This window comes from Schistocerca nitens, chromosome 9 (genome assembly GCF_023898315.1).
Source record: "Schistocerca nitens isolate TAMUIC-IGC-003100 chromosome 9, iqSchNite1.1, whole genome shotgun sequence".
Classification (NCBI taxonomy): domain Eukaryota; kingdom Metazoa; phylum Arthropoda; class Insecta; order Orthoptera; family Acrididae; genus Schistocerca; species Schistocerca nitens.
Genome location: NC_064622.1, coordinates 482289920 through 482306395, shown reverse-complemented (window position 1 = coordinate 482306395; position 16476 = coordinate 482289920). Strand labels below are relative to the sequence as shown.

The window sequence follows — 16476 nt, the reverse complement described above, 5'->3', positions numbered from 1 at the left end:
ATGCCCGTTCAGAGAAGAGTCCCCCCAAAATTTCCATCTTATCTATATCATCGTGACTACTAAATAAAAACACCTACAGCTGTCCTTATCATTTTATTTTATTTTGTTACTACCAGTTCCAACGTTTCAGTGCTTCATCTTAAGGCTGTCTTTGATGCAATACAGGTTCATATGATCCCCACGCATACCACATCTGTTGCCAGCATTACTGGATACGCAGACAATGTGTCAGCATTCCAACCATCAACTGCCAAAATAAAATAAAATCATAAGGATGGCTGTAGGTGTTTTTATTTACTTTTCAAAATAGTAAACCGCTGTTGTCCCAGAGACCTCCTGCTAAGAGAGTGGACATACAAAAGCTTGTCTTTCTCATAGTCGAACTGTCTCCCGACCCGGGTTCTTTCGTACTCCACATCACGGGTTTTTCGACCAATAGGAGCGTTCCTCTTATTTTTGGAAATTCTCTGTGCCAATTGCAATGGTCCTACCACTAAACTGTGTCGAAATCTCGGCACTTTACTTCTTCCCAGTGCGTTTCCGCCAGTCGGACGCTTCGTGCCTGCTCCAGATGCTTAAAAAGTTAGATGTGTCTATCACGTGTGTACCACTTGCAATTCATGTGATCGAATGCGTCACTGGTTTTGTTTGTATCCATTTGGTATTCTGAATACAGTTTTTTAAAGAACTTTTAACATTGCAGCACGTCAGCATTCGTGAATAATTTAATGATTACAAAGAATCCGCCTCGATTGCAAATAGAAACCAGATGTTGACCTAGGTTTCAGCGTGGATAACCACACCTTCCACGTGTTCCAATGAAGGCGTGGTTATCCACCCCGAAACCTAGGTCAACATCCGGTTTTTATTTGCAATCGAGGCGGATTCTTTATAATAATTACAATCATTAGTTTTCTAAAGAATTTTCTGCCCTCCTCCGCCGGCCGGTGTGACCGAGCGGTTCTAGGTGCTACAGTCTGGAACCGCGCGACCGCTACGGTCGCGGGTTCGAATCCTGCCTTGGGCATGGATGTGTGTGATGTCCTTAAGTTAGTTAGGTTTAAGTAGTTCGAAGTTCTAGGGGACTGATGACCTCAGATGTTAAGTCTCATAGTGCTCAGAGCCATTTGAACCATTTGTCCTCCTCCTGATGGCCCGGCCCGTTACTCTCTCTGCCATCCTAGTCACCTGGTCGGTAAAAAAAAGTTTTCAACTAGCAATAATCGCACCTCGGATAAACCTCATTGGTTAGGATATTGCCACTGCACAAAGGTTGGTCGGTTAGTCGTTGACTCTCGACTGGGACGCCCCTTAAGTGGTTTCTGTGGTGCCTCCTGTGGCACAGCATTCGCCTCTGTCCGCCCTTGCTACCAGACCGAAACGTTTCCTCTCACTGCTTGTTCCACATTCTGCTCATAGACATGCATTATATAAAACCGGTGTGTTAGTAACATCGATTGAGTGTCATACCTTTTTGCATTACATACTGATAGTCAAATTTGCTCATTACCACCGAATTAAGTTAGGTATCATATAAACCTTACCACTGCGATGTATAAAGTCCTTAGGTAAGGTGCGAAAGTGACCTTCATTTATTCGGCCACCTTACATATCCGCCTCCTTCCGCATTCAATTTTGCGATGGGTCAATCAGACGTTGAGAAACTGATTGAAGTCAGTGCAAAATTGCTTGCAACTTCTGACTGTAGCAATTGACATATTCACTGACCAACTTCCTATTTTAATATTTTGTATACCTTAAACAGTGGTTCGACCTAGTCTCCTTATCTTTTTATTTTATATTATACTCGATTTCCTGTCTACAGATTAGAGCCCTTAAGTGATTTCATTTTTTCTTTTAAAATTTAACATTCATTGACTGATGGGCTTTTTGCTTATCTAATTTACGTTAAATTTTAATGAACATGTATTGAAGTTGACGAAACCTTCATTTAACATTATTCTCACCAGTTTTATAATAAATTTTACTTTTCCCTAACATTCATATCAATCATAATCTATGACATTTTCATTTCTTACCATCAAGCTTTTAGATTCAATTCTAAACCTCCCATAACATTACTGACATATTTCTATTCATAATCATGTATATTTTCCCCAAAAATCTTAACTCTATACATTATAACTTCACAAAAATTTTCAAATTTGAGTTTCACAAACATATTAAATTACTATTAACACTAATTACTTTACAAAATTTACATTGACATCATCCAAAAGCTAAACCCTCTCTTCAAGAGAGGGTGGAAAGCTACAAACAGCACCAACGTGAGCTGCAGCATGGCTCACCATCCATATTTGTCTCTCTTATATTATTGATGGACACATTACACACTCGAGTCTCAACCTCTCAGAAACGTTAATATTAGGTTTTCTTCATTTAAACATGGTGAGAAATATAAAATACAAGGAAATATTATTGGTATGTCAAGATGAAATTTCAAAAAAAGACATCGTTAATAAAGATCTATTGCTAACACATAAAAGTATTCAAATTCAAATGTTTTTAAACACAATCAAAATTATCTTTTTTCAGTTTGTTCTGATTGTAGTCTGTCACAGACACTTCTTTCAGCTATATCTTTAACATGGTTCACTGAAATTTTCACTTTTTATTCATGCGTTTCGAAGTGTCTCCGTCGTAGATGGAATGACGGTCGGCTGTGTGCCTCGCCGCGTTTCCGTTGAGCATGGAATGACGGTCGGCATGCGTCTCGCCTCGTTTTCGCTGACCATGGAATGACCGTCGGCAGAGATAGAGGTTGCTGAAGGTCTGAGCGTGTCGTGAATGCGTGGTTACCTTTGTTCCAGGTTGCATATGCCCATGGTGACGTTGTACTGGAGATCCATATTTGGCAGAATAAAACTTTTCTTCATCATTCGTCGAATCTTTATGCCGGTTCACCGTTGGTCAATTCATCTGTAGGTACCCTTTCTCGCTATGACATTTGAAGGTGTTGCAATTTCCCATAAGGGATTTCGGATATTTATACTGTTATAACAGTTAAAGTGGATTCTCGTTGGTAGTTAAATGCAATAATGGTCTTGTATGGGAAGGGATTTGAAAGGGTTTCTTGATCCCTTCTGGTCCAGGCTCCTTCGAAATCCTTTGCGTTTCATCTTCTGTTCTTGGAGCATCTTCCTGTCTTCCCACTTGTGTCTTCGTTCTTCTCTGTACCGGGAATTGGGATTGAAGACTTGTTTAACCTCATTAGCGTTAATCCGTTCTTATGGCGTCTTCTTTGAAATTGTTGCGCATTTTTTATTGCGAGCCATTGTATCTTTACTTTTCGAACTGCCCTCGTATCTATTACCCTCATATCTCTATTTCAATATCAGTTTGTGGTACCCTCCATAAATCATATATACTTCACATATTCCCCCACAATATCTCCTCAATTGTTTGTTCACCGTACTTGACGGAACAACTTATACACGACTATCTCCTTCTCACCTAATTATCCATTTCCTTCTTACTTCTTTATTTCCTTTCGCCCACAAAACTCAATTTACTCCTCCTTCACACTACGCCTATAAGAGAGAATCTACTACTGTTTCTTCAAATTGTCCACATGCTGATGTCTATCTTCCTTCTTTGTTTTGTATTCTTTCTCCAGAACGCATTTCGTCCGCATAAGAGTTACTTTAATTCTAACTTTCCTGTCTTTTCTATTTTCATTCTCCTTTCATCTTCCTACTAAATTAATTTCATTTAGTTAACCTGGATAAGTACAAGTTAAAAGTTTTATCTAGGTGCATTTTATTATCTTTCATGCTCTTTGATTTCTGGACATTTAATACAGCTAAATTCTAATGTGGAGTTACTCTTTTCTCTTCTGTCTAGCCTTTATATAATTTTAAATGACTCAACATGGTGAAAACATAGTGATTTTCCTGTTTTTGGAGTAATCATTTCGACTGCATTTTCATGGACTACTTTATTCACTTCCGTCGGGCCTTTGTAAATACAAAAGAATTTATGGCTCTGGTGTTTTTTCTTGCTAGAGAGAGGGTGGGTTTTTACTAGTACATTTTGTTCCAGTGTCCGCTCGGTTCTTTTTCTTTAACACAGCAGCTTTAAAATTGCTCAGTGATAATTTTATTAAATGCTGATGTTGTACTCGGGGTAATGGTGGGAATTTAATTATTTCTCGGATTTTATCTGGTGCTGGTTTATTTTTGAGAACGGTGATTGGAGGTAATAACGTACTGCTATGTGGCATTTCGTTTATAACATTTTGGAAATCAGACAAATGTCTGTCGCACGTATTATGCTGCTTGCTAAAATACAGAGGATTCCCAAATCTTTCATCGTTCGTTCAGCTCGTCAGTTTTGTCTCTTACCTGGGTTTGGTGGCCTCAACTCGACTTCCTGTACCTCTTCATTTCGCTTGTTTTTTCCTGCTGAAGCTTAATTTTCCCAACCTTTCTGCATTCTGACCATTCCATTTCCGCCTGCATAATCTGTATTTTGCTGCTGAAAACTTCTAAACTTTCTGGCTTCGTTTGCATGGGGGCTATAACTCGGATCACAGTTACCGCCATAGTTTCTAGGACCAAACCATAATTGTTATTTGACCTCCGTGCGTTTACAAAACCATAATTATAATTGTTATCCCATGGGCGATTATCACTCCTTCTAAAACGATTACCATTTCCTACGTTATTATTGCCATTGTAACTATTATTAAAGCCTAATCGGTTGCTGTTATTCTCCGTACTATTGTTTTCTCTCACTGTACGTAGCTTCTTCGCATCATCTTCACTGAAAATGAATTCAAGTCCTCTTAACATTCCTTTAAATGCTTGCATATTATCTCCTCTCCTACCAACCAACGACTGCTGATAACGTACGGTAACTTCATTGTGCATATTCGTATCAGTTCCCCATCACTGTATGGATTATCTAAACACTGATTCTTTTTCGTCATTTCTTCGAAAAATCTAGTTTCTTTTCTCCTGAATTTTCGAATGACTCTTTCTGTAAGAACTCATACTTTGTTCTATTTTGGGTTTCTGTGGACCAGTATCGCTCCAAAAATGCGGATTTAAATTGCTCATACGATTGACAGTTTGCAGCTATTCTTTGCACTGTTTCCGCTATTGCGCCGTCCATAAGCCTTAGGATGGCAGTGGCCAATGCTCTGGTAACCCGATCTGGTGTTGATTTATGAACGTGCGTGGGTGTAAGCCGTTCCTGCTTCCTTTGTAATGTTGGAATTTTCTGACTGCCAAAAAGTGATCATTGTCAAATTTTCCTCTTCCACCATACAGCGTTTGTGTTTTCACAACATTAACCGTTCGCTTCAACAGTGTCATGTTTTCTGGTATTGGTTCTACCACATTTGGGTCTTGTGATGACGTATTTACGTCCCATCTAGCATCGTATCTACGCAGTGGTGTGCAGTTATCTAAACCGTGCCGTTCCTCGTGTATCGGCCTGAAAGATTCATTTACATTTCCCGTTACTGGTTCAGTGTTTTGCCTTCCTATTTGATTCATATTGACTTGGGGTCTATAACCTGTTGCAACGTAACTTGGAAACGGCGGAATTTGTACATGTGTGAATTCTCAGACAGTAATACCAATCGCGGAACTACCACCATTCCCTCTGCACTATCACTAAGTTCCATTCCGTGACTCGCACTCGATACCTTTCGCTGAACATCAATCTCTATCCTGTCAATATCTTCAGTTCCACGTATCTGCGATACTCTCCGTTCTTCCGCCATCTCCGATCGTCTAACTAACCTCTGTCTTTCTCGAACTGCGCGAGTTTGCGCTCTCGTCTTACACGTTTCCAAAATATCATAGAAAGTTTCTTATCCTATGTACACATCATTATCAACGCTGTTCACTGTTTGTAGAATTTCAACCTAACTCAACACCGCCGTGGAAAACGTGGAGTGCGCCAGCAAGATCATGAACAAGCTACTTTTACACAATCACAAACGGTATCCTACTTGTTAATACAGTTTTTCTACACTTCGGAACAAACATTTACTGTATTCTGACCACTATACATTTACATACATTGGGTAACCTCGCCACAAAAACAACAATAACAAAAAAATTTTCAAGCTAAATTTTAATTGCTCTTTCAAATTTGACTAACTGCCAACTTCGCAGACCAGTTGTCATCCCAGCAGGGTCGCGATTTGCAAGGTTTTGATTAGATGGTTTCTTATTCTATGGATGAACACAACAGTGTAAGCTCTAATGACATTAATATTGCACTCTTGTCACGGAAATACACGCTTTTACACGGTTTACAGTTTGACAATGTTAAGATAGTTGTCAAAATGACGCATCTCGTCCTCTGAAAGTGAACTAATCCTAAACACAACAGTATTAACTTTTAACTCTCAGAAAGTTAAATAAACCTAAACACAACATTATAAAATTTTAACTAGAAGTTTCACTACAAAATTATTCTTAAGATTACGTTATGATTTTGGCCAGTACTACGATAAATCATCAGATTCCGGTTCAAAGTTCGGTACTGTTTTTAAGATGACAATCAAGTCTACGGAGGATGGTTAGTTTGCGAGGTGCCGGGGCTAGTAGTGTATTTATCACTAAATTCTACTAGAATCCACATGTGTAAATCATGCTCTAAGCCCCCCCTTATTCTAACTCCGACTTTTGCTGTTGCACAAGGATAAAACAAATACGCGAACTGACTCTAATCAACCCTGCTAGTGGAGTAGAAGAGAGTTTGGCACCTGCAATAATTTAATTTGATAAATAAGTTAAATAAACAAAGGTTTCATTAGCATAGTGAGGAATGATAGGGTTGCTCTATTGATTAACAGAAAGAAAGTTCTGTCCAAAATAACAATATGATTTATTAAGATTAAACGCAGAATAGTAAAAGAGACACAGGAAATATAAAACATCAAATTGGCTAAAATTGGAGATTCATACAAACACAGTAAAGGTGAAGTTGTCCCTAACTTAGATCGTGAGGTTTAAGACGAAGTGGTATGTGGAGCCAATTCCTTTCCACTCAAATCTCAAGAGAGACACACAGCTAACCCAATAGTAATTGCTGCTACTCGAAACTGAACAAAGTTAGAAAAGGATGAACAGGCGCGCTCTGCTGAGCTCTGATTATCACCTAGGAAAATCCCTATCTGCCGGTGCTGCGGACGTACATTACCAACAGTCTTCTTATCTCCCAGAACACGATCTGGCGTACCGCAGGCGAGGGCTGGTTGCTCCGACGTCCTCGACCGAAAGGCGACTGCCGACTTCCCAGAGCACCCGTACAGGCCGAACACCGAACATTCCCGCCCCCACGACAGTGGCCGTGGTTACGTTCCAATCAGCAACTCGAAAACCGGCGGAAATTCCACTCCATTGCCGGAGCACTACCATTCCACCAATGGAGATTCTTGGCGCCAATTTCTGTGCTGATTTTGCAGAAAGTGCGGGAATTTTCCCGCCACAACTGCGTGGGTACACCAGTCATTCCCACGCCTCGCTGGTAGCCCGCCAGAAAGTGTTTTCGCAAAGTTTCTCTGAAGTAACGGAACCTCTAGCCCAGCCGCTACTTCACACCCCAGCGGGCGTGTCTCTTGACAATGTCGGCGTCTGAAAAGCATTCACTCGACTGCCTCACACACGTCGGCTTAACTCTCTCCAGTTCCACAGAGCCCGCCTGTCACCGGCCCACCCGGGTGACGAGAGACGCTGCGTGGGAAGTACGCGTGTTAAGGAAAAGCAACCCTCCACCGCATGCAACTAGAGAGGAGAATCGTAAGATAGAAATATGAGAGGGGGCTCATGCCACCTCTCATTGCCCCTACGCCATTTTAGATTGTAATTGGTGAGCGGTTGGCTCACTTAGGAGCAAGGTAGTGAGTCAATCGCCCAAGAACAATCTTACAAAGTGACTCCACATACCGCACTCTATAAAAAAGATCATTGCAACTGAAAAATGCAACTCATAGAGGGAGGATTATTTATGATGTAGCCAACTTCACCTTCTTAATATGGAACACTAACACTCACATCACACATCCATACCCAGGGAGCCCCTTCCAAACACCGATTCACGCAGACATTCACGCTCTAAACATGGCCCGGGCATCTGAGCCAAATATGGAGCAGTTTATTCTTTACAATCAGAGTTGGAGTGCTCCGCAATTAAATGCCCAAGATGTTACAACAATTTTAATCATTAAACTAACCTGACCTCACTCACACATGATAATATTTAAGTTAACAATCTCTTTGTGAGTTTTCAGAATCTAGTTACAACCTCCGATTCATTCTGTCTCCCTGCAGCAAGAATAACCTTTACAAAATGTTCCCTGAACTGATGGTCCATTCACAATGACAGTGGTGGTATCTGCTTCAGTTTATGGGGACTTCAGGCACACTGTTAGCATACACACAACAATAAACACAAAATACAAAAAAAAACATGATGTGGAGAACAATACAGTAATCTGTAATAAGAATTACAGTGTAAAACACAAACGCATACAAGGTATAACATACATTACAGAAACAACATAAGAGAAAGAAATTTAAGAAAAACAAAAAAAACAAGGTTCATGGGGCATCAAATTGTGCGTGCACATTGCACAAAGTTCACGACTGTGCTGAGAATGAGGCACTAAATCACATTGTTAGAAATATCCGTGGCACTTCACTGATTCCACTGTACTGACATCACATAAGGCTAAACGTCGGTTGTAGTTGCTACGTTGTGGCAACAGCAATAGGGAGTTCTGGAGTGTCTGCAGTACGCTGTTGAGATTGTAGTCAGACCCACGCATATGATCACGGCCGTATGGTAGGAAGACACAGTGATAGGCTCTCCTCACGTCGATTAATTGTCTCTGAGGTCTACTCGTTGGGATACATCACTAGTCTAGGTCTCTTCTCTCGCTGGACAGAACTTTATGTTTCCCAATATTGCAGTTCGACGAGGGATGATGGCACGTGGAGTGACTCCACAAGTGTGTGAGGTCATCCATACAGGATCGAACTAGGAGCGACTATTGTTAAAAACTGCTCTCTAATAGAGAGGAGAAGTAAGACATGAGACCATACATTTGTTAGTGTGGCACGATACTGCTTTGTGTATGCAGATCGGCCAATGCTAGTGAGTTGTAAAAACCCAAACAGGTGAGTATAGAGCGTCCCTTTCTGTCCTGAGGCACATGAGGCGCAGGTTCTGACACGATATGTGATCTTCTTCGTGTACTCACGACAACGTGGTCTGCCGCAGGGAATCCCTCCAAGCGGCTGCCGCGTCTGGAGAGCTAGCAGGCTGTCGCGTGTCAGGGTCAACGGCCAGCCCCACTTTCGCTTGTGGCGGGGCAAGGGTCCCGTGTAATCCCTCAGGTAGGCAGCCGGGTGACTGTCAGCGTGTAGGACGGGACGCTCGCCCTCTAGCAGGTAGCCGAAGACCTCTTGTTTTTGCGCTGGCTGGCCTCTGCATTGCCACGTTCCTCGTCATCTGTACAATTCTTACAAAAGTCTTATGCCTAACTTTTTCCCATGACCTTCTATGTTATAATAAATTTACCTAATGAAACATTGATGGTCTGTCATTTCAGACACTCTTATTTTACTTTTATAGTTATTAATCTATGGCAATCATTATAACATCTAATCTAGACATGGAAATAATTTATTTTGATATACGTGTAGAGACCGATCTCAGTAAGTACATGGTGTGTGATAACTGATGCTTTGTAATGGGTGAACAACTAAATGTGCGGGCCCGCACTAATATTACTATTAATTATATAGATCGACAGTAGACATGCTTCAAGAATTAACTACCATATCCCAACGATCTACATTCTACGTCTTTTAATTAAATTATGTTGTTATGCAGGTCTAAGTTTTACTGTGCTATAAAGAACATGCAACTACGCTACTTTCGCTCGCCCGTCGTCCCTCCATCTCGGGTCTGTGGTTTGGTGACCTGAAAAATAGCAACTCAACAGGCGCGCGCCACACTTGTGGTAGAAAACCCCCACAATATTAACCTAGTTATTGTTAAATCCTACAGTTTAACTTATCCTAGTATTGTACTTTCCCTTTTATTTATTTATTTATTTATTTTATTTTATTTATTTATTTATTTATTTATTTATTTATTTTTTTTTTTTATTTACCTTATACAATACCCTTACATAGTTCCTGTTACGCTGAGATGTCTTGCTGCTCGCCGCTATTGACGACAGTGATGTGCGCGCCGTACGACATGACCTCCGAGTTTTCATTACGCCTCACTGAAACTCCAGAGACTGGGTTAGCCATGGCTATACACGACAATAAATTTATAGTTGCAACTTCCTTCTCTATGTGAAGCGGTTTTCGCGATCGAAGTACACCTTTCCAGAAGCAATGTAATATGACCAAGCCAGGACTGGTTCCTGTTGAGGATTCAGACACCCAACACACGCCAGCTACACAGTATGTCACGAATATCCAAGTACAATTCCTTGGTGATTCATCTGTGACAAAAACGAGCAGCACGCTAAATCCCCAACCAGCACATTAGCATGGTAGGCTTTTATGCCCTCATTTCTCTCGTCTAGGGCACCATTAGAGTCAAATGCTCACAGGTTCACCCCGACTTGCAAGACAACGATACCGGCGCAGCTCTGCAAAAACTATACTGCCCATATTCACCCTCGAAATCGCGCAATATACCACAATCGTGCAGTGCACTGACGCGTGCCTGCAAGCATTGGTATGAACGTCTCACGAACTGGTTGTGGCCGCTATGGAGCGTATCACGACCTCTCAGAACGCTTCTAAGAGCACGTTCTTGTATGCGCCCGTTTGTGCGACGTCTCGTCACTCATCCTTATCCCTTAACATGGACACCAGATAGGAAAGGACAAAAACATTGCTCATGAAAAGGTAGTGTCTCCTACTCCATCGACATTGGAGATCGCAAACATAAACAAAAAGAGGATAGCAGCAGTAAATTCTTATGCAAGACAACGCAGCGTGTTAATACTTTAGCAATCTTAATCTATTAATGTAACGATTATTGTTCCCCGAACAAAGGTTCATATATTTGCCTATTCTACTATGTACATTTCTTACACTACTACTATTCTACGAACTCCTTTATGTGAGATATGTGGTGGAGTCCTATGGACTTCTTTCCTTTCAGCGTCTCCAATTCATAAGCATTGTGGTGAGCTGCTCTCCTTATACGGTACGGGCCGTTGTAAACAGAATAGAATTTTTGGCATTTCATTTTTTGTTTGTTCGAAAGTCGGAAAGACTTAACGAGCACCTTTTGTCCAACTTGGAAGTGTCGTAGACGAGCTCCCCTGTCGGCACGTCTCTTCCTGACCTCTGCTGCAGCCCGTATCCTCTTGAGAGCCAAATCCACTATGGCTTGGTGCTGCGTTCGCGCCCTTGGTGGGAAGTTTACGACCTTGGTTATCAAGTCCTTAGGAATCCAGTTTTTTAGTACTGTAATGGGTGCCAATTTTGTTATCCCATGGGGTGCCTCATTGATCACCTCCTGGAAGTCTTTAAGGAAAACGTCCCATGTCGTGTGCTGTTTGTTACAGTACAACCGGCACAAGTTTCCGAGTTCTTTAATAACCCGTTCTGCAGCATTCGAGCTCGGATGGTGTGAAGATATAAAAATGGGATCAATTTTACATCGACGCAACGTCTCCTTCCATGTTTTTGACTTAAACTGTGGCCCGTTATCAGAAATGATTCTACTCACATGACCAACCTGTGGTAGGAAATCCCGGATGAGGGCTCGTGATACAGTTCGTCCTGTCGCCCTCTTCAGTGGCGTAAAGGTAACGTATTTGGACGTTAGTTCAACAAACACTAATACGTAAGTATATCCTCTTCTTGTTCTTGGCAAAGGTCCCATCAAATCTGTTGCTGCTAATTGTCTTAATTTGGTCGGTACGATTGGGTATAATGGTGCCTGCATGCTCACAGTGGTGTGCTTAGCCTTTTGGCAGTCTTTACACACCGACAGTACCCTCCGAATTCGACGCTCCATGTTTCGAAAGTAACACATGGTCCTTAGCTTGAGATTGCACTTGCGTGGTCCGAAGTGTCCATAGCTAAGGTGAGTATGCCATATAACCTTGTTTATTAGGTGTTCAGGGATGCATACCCCCCATTCAGTGTCATTGGTATAATTTCGGTGGAAAATTATGCCTTTACGCAAGAGGTAGAACTGCCTGATGGTGGCGTGTCTTCTGTCTATCCATTTCTGCTTCAATAACACTAGGGCAGGGTCCTTGTCTTGCTCCTTCTTGATGTCCTGCATACTACAGGTAATAAAATTCTCAAAGGCTACTTTCTGCATATAGTAAAGGCAGTAGTGATTTTCCTCTAGATCTTCTTCCATGTTGTGCTCAAATCCGATCGGGGACCGTGATAAGGCGTCTGCAATAATGTTCTGACTGCCGGGGATATATTCTATCGAAAAGTTGTACTGCTGTAGATATGATGCCCACCTAATGAGCCGCCTGTGATTAAGCTTTGCAGTCATCAAGAACTCGAGTGCCTTGTGGTCTGTGTAGACTTTCGTCTGGCGACCAAACAGAAGGTATCTGAATTTTTCAAACGCCCATACAATAGCCAGCGCCTCTAACTCGGTTACTGAGTAATTCCTCTCACTCTTGGCTAGTACTCTGCTAGCAAACGCAATTGTCTTCCACACCCTGTTTCCTTCATGTACATAGTCTTGGAACACCATGACACCCAGACCGGAGTATGAACTGTCCGTTACTATGCAAAGCTCTTCAGCTAAATTAGGGTGTGATAGGATGGGTGCTTGTAATAATGCGAATTTTAATGTTTTCCATTCGGATTCGGCCGCCTCATCCCATTCCCAAGGAATCTTCTTTCCTGTAAGTTGATGCAACCGAGGACTGCTCTGAGTTTTGACATGTATAAAGCGGTTGTAAAAATTTATGATCCCCAAGAACCCCCTTAACTGCTTCTTTGTCGTAGGAATGGGAAACTTTTCAATCGCTTCGATCTTTTCGGGATTTGGCGCAATGCCCTCACCCGTGATGATATGTCCTAGAAATTTCACAGAGGACGTCCCAAAATTCGATTTTTCGATATTGATAGTCACACCGTATTCCTTGAATGTCGCTAGGAGTTCACCGAGGACCGCATTGTGCTCTCCCCAAGATTTCTCCGCGATCAGCAAATCGTCCACATAGCTGGTGACATGACGTTTCAAATTATCGCTTAGTATGCCGTCCAGCCCCCGAATGAATGCGGCAGATGAAACGTTCAAACCAAATGGTAGACGACGAAACCGGTAACATCTTCCAAATGCTAAAAAGGCTGTGTACTGTCTGCAATTTGGATGGAGCTCGATCTGCCAGAAACTCGATTTTAGATCAACTGATGAGAAGATTGATATTCCATGGAAGTTTTGTAAGAGTTCCTCTAATCGTTCCGGTCTGTCTGTTTCGGGTTCTATTATGGTATTAATTTGTCGCGAGTCCAAGACTAAACGAATACTACCATCTGCCTTCTCGACTACTCTTAACGGGTTATTATAGGCTGAAGCCGTAGGTTCTATTATTCCTTCACTCAGCATTCGCGTAATTTCAGCTGCTACTTTCTGTCGATATGCCAAGGGGATTGGATAGGGTGGCACACGAAACTGGTTGTGCGGACGTACACGAAATTCATATTGGAAGTTCTTTATTGATCCTGTCTTGGGAAGGAAGACCTCCGCATGTTCTACTAGTAATTTATGAAGTTCTTTGCGGTGTTCGCCCCTTATATTCTTTATTGCTTCCACTTTTTCTCCTATTTTCTCCTTTATTTCTCCCATTATTCCGACTTCATTCTCATCCGTGTCCTCTCCCCTATCCGCAACGTCGTCCTGTTCTTCCTTTCTGTCTTTCAGACACGCATAGTTTATCCGAACACAGTTAGACGGTAGTTGAGCTGGGATCAGCTGATCGTCGAACTTAATGTGGACGGGATTCCCTTTCCTCAAAACCACTTCACCTCGTCCTAGATCAACTATCGCTTCATGTTCATTTAGGAAGTCCGTTCCTATTATCATGTCGATCGCCAGATTTGGCACGATCCAGAAGTTAGACTCTATTTTGTGTCCTTGGCAGGAGAATTCCAGTCTTGTTTGTTGGGTGACCTCCGTACATTTACCCGCTAATGCCCCTTTTATTTTGGTTTTCTTAACCGATAGGACAGGCCAGTCCATCTCTTGAGAGCACCTCTTGTATGCTGCCTCAGATATTGCTGTTATGTAGCTTCCACTATCTATTATCGCATTCAGACTCTTTTCAGCTATTGCTACTGTGATAAGAGGCTGCCGATCATGTCGAGGAGTTGCTTTATGTTCCTCGAGCAGGATTTCTGATAAATCTTCGTAATGTATCATCCGTAGTTGGCCAGGTCCGAGATTACGTGCGAAATTCCGGCGGCCTGTGTTCGCACTAGTCTGGCGTCAATCCCTAGTTAGGCTCCCCCTCCTCTGACGTGCATTAGGATTTGCGGGTCTGGTTTCAATCTCCTGGTTCCACCGTTGTCCTTGGTTTCGCTCTCTCCAATTACGGTCGCTTTGCCGTTCGTTATTCCTTCTATCCCAGATTCCTTGTCTAGATTGACCCTGCTCCCTGACGTTCTGGTTTCCGTGTCTTTGGTTTCCATAACCTTGAATAGCGTAACCTTGACTTCCGTAACCCTGGTTTCCTAACTGACCAGTGCGATTATGCAATCTGCTGTCGTCTTCTGTTCCTGGCCGGTGGTATTTGTTACTTTGCCCCTTCTTCCTGTCCTTTGCGTCTTGTTTATCAAAGACTACTTCGAGTTCGCGCAATAGAATCTTGAATGCTTCTATGTCAGCTCCACACTTGCCGACAAGTGTCTGTTGGTACCTAACTGGCAATTTGGAAAAGCAAAATTTAATGATTTCTCCGTTACTATATGGACTATCTAAAAATTGATTCTTCTTGAGTAAATCATCAAGAAATTTGGTTGCGCTCCTATGCCCGGACACTTCCAGTTCAGGACAAAATATTATTTCCTCTTTAATCCTATCTTGCGTTTCCTTTGACCAGTAGGTCCGCAGGAATGCACCAACAAATTCCTGATAAGTCCGACACGTCACTGCCACACCCCGCATCTTTTCCGCGGCTTGGCCTTCGATGTGTCCACACATGAATTCTAATTTTGCCTGGGTTGGCCATGATGCCGGTAATGAATTTGTAAACTGCATCACCCAGCTCTTCGGATGCATCGACCCTCCATTTTCTTTGAACTTCTGGAATTTCAGTATCGACAGGAAGTGATTGTGATCAAAATCCTGTCTGATCCTCGCACTGGTGTTGTCACTCGTTTCCGATACTTGCACGTCTGCTGAGTGTCCTGTTCTATCTTGCTGATAACTGTGATGTGCAACCTCTGTATCACAGTGGAAATGGCACTCAGAATTCACTCTCCTAAGTGGGCTATAATTATTGGAGCTATTACTTGCTGTTTCTGCGTGTGCATTGTTAGTTCCGCACTCTGTCACTGGGCTAGAGCACGGCGGGCTTTTCCTCGGAGACACAATTCTGTGTACTCCATCATGGGTATCCGAACGCGCAGTGCTCGTGTGCCCGTTTTGCTCTAGTTTTGCTATCCGACTCTCTACTTCTTCCATTCGTTTCGTGGAGTTCGCAACCGCGATATTACCTTGAGTTTTTAAGAATGCTAGGGATTTTGAGTGGGATTGTGTTGTACGTCGCAAGCGCCCTGCGAGTTTAGAAGTTGCTTCCGCGACTTTCATTGCCCCTGTTGCTGCAGTTTTGGCAAGGCCTGCTACTTTTTGTGCTACCGTTGACATTTGTTTTGCTTCTCCACATTCTTTCTTTATTGTTAATAATTCCCCACGAATTTCCCCTATATGCGAAATTATTGCCTCCGTGTCCTTCTTACGCTGTTCGTCAGCTTCTTCCTTCTCCTTCTTACGTTGTTTCTCCTCTTCTTCCTTCTCCTTCTTACGTTGTTTCTCCTCTTCTTCCTTCTCCTTCTTACGCTGTTCGTCAGCTTCTTCCTTCTCCTTCTTACGTTGTTTCTCCTCTTCTTCCTTCTCCCTCTTACGCTGTTCGTCAGCTTCTTCCTTCTCCTTCTTACGTTGTTTCTCCTCTTCTTCCTTCTCCTTCTTACGTTGTTTCTCCTCTTCTTCCTTCTCCTTCTTACGCTGTTCGTCAGCTTCTTCCTGCTTCTTACGCTGTTCGTCAGCTTCTTCTTTCATTGATCGTAGGAAGCTCAGTATTGGGTTTACGTCATCTTCTTGATCCTCTTCAAACATGGGCGATGTAACTCTGGACACCTGGGCGCTAGAGCTCTGACGTGACCGAGCTGGCCTCTGTCTGCACTCGTTCGTTTGACTATAAACTTCTGCTACCGTCTCGACCTGTGTGCCTTTCTCTGTTTCATCCTCTACTTCACTATC

The 16476-nt window shown here is 42.4% G+C and overlaps 1 pseudogene; it reads right to left on the bottom strand.

The window, feature by feature from the left end:
• Positions 1–1190: 1190 nt before the first annotated feature.
• On the bottom strand, positions 1191–1274 carry LOC126204706 (U4 spliceosomal RNA; annotated as a pseudogene).
• Between the last annotated feature and the right edge of the window lie 15202 nt (positions 1275–16476).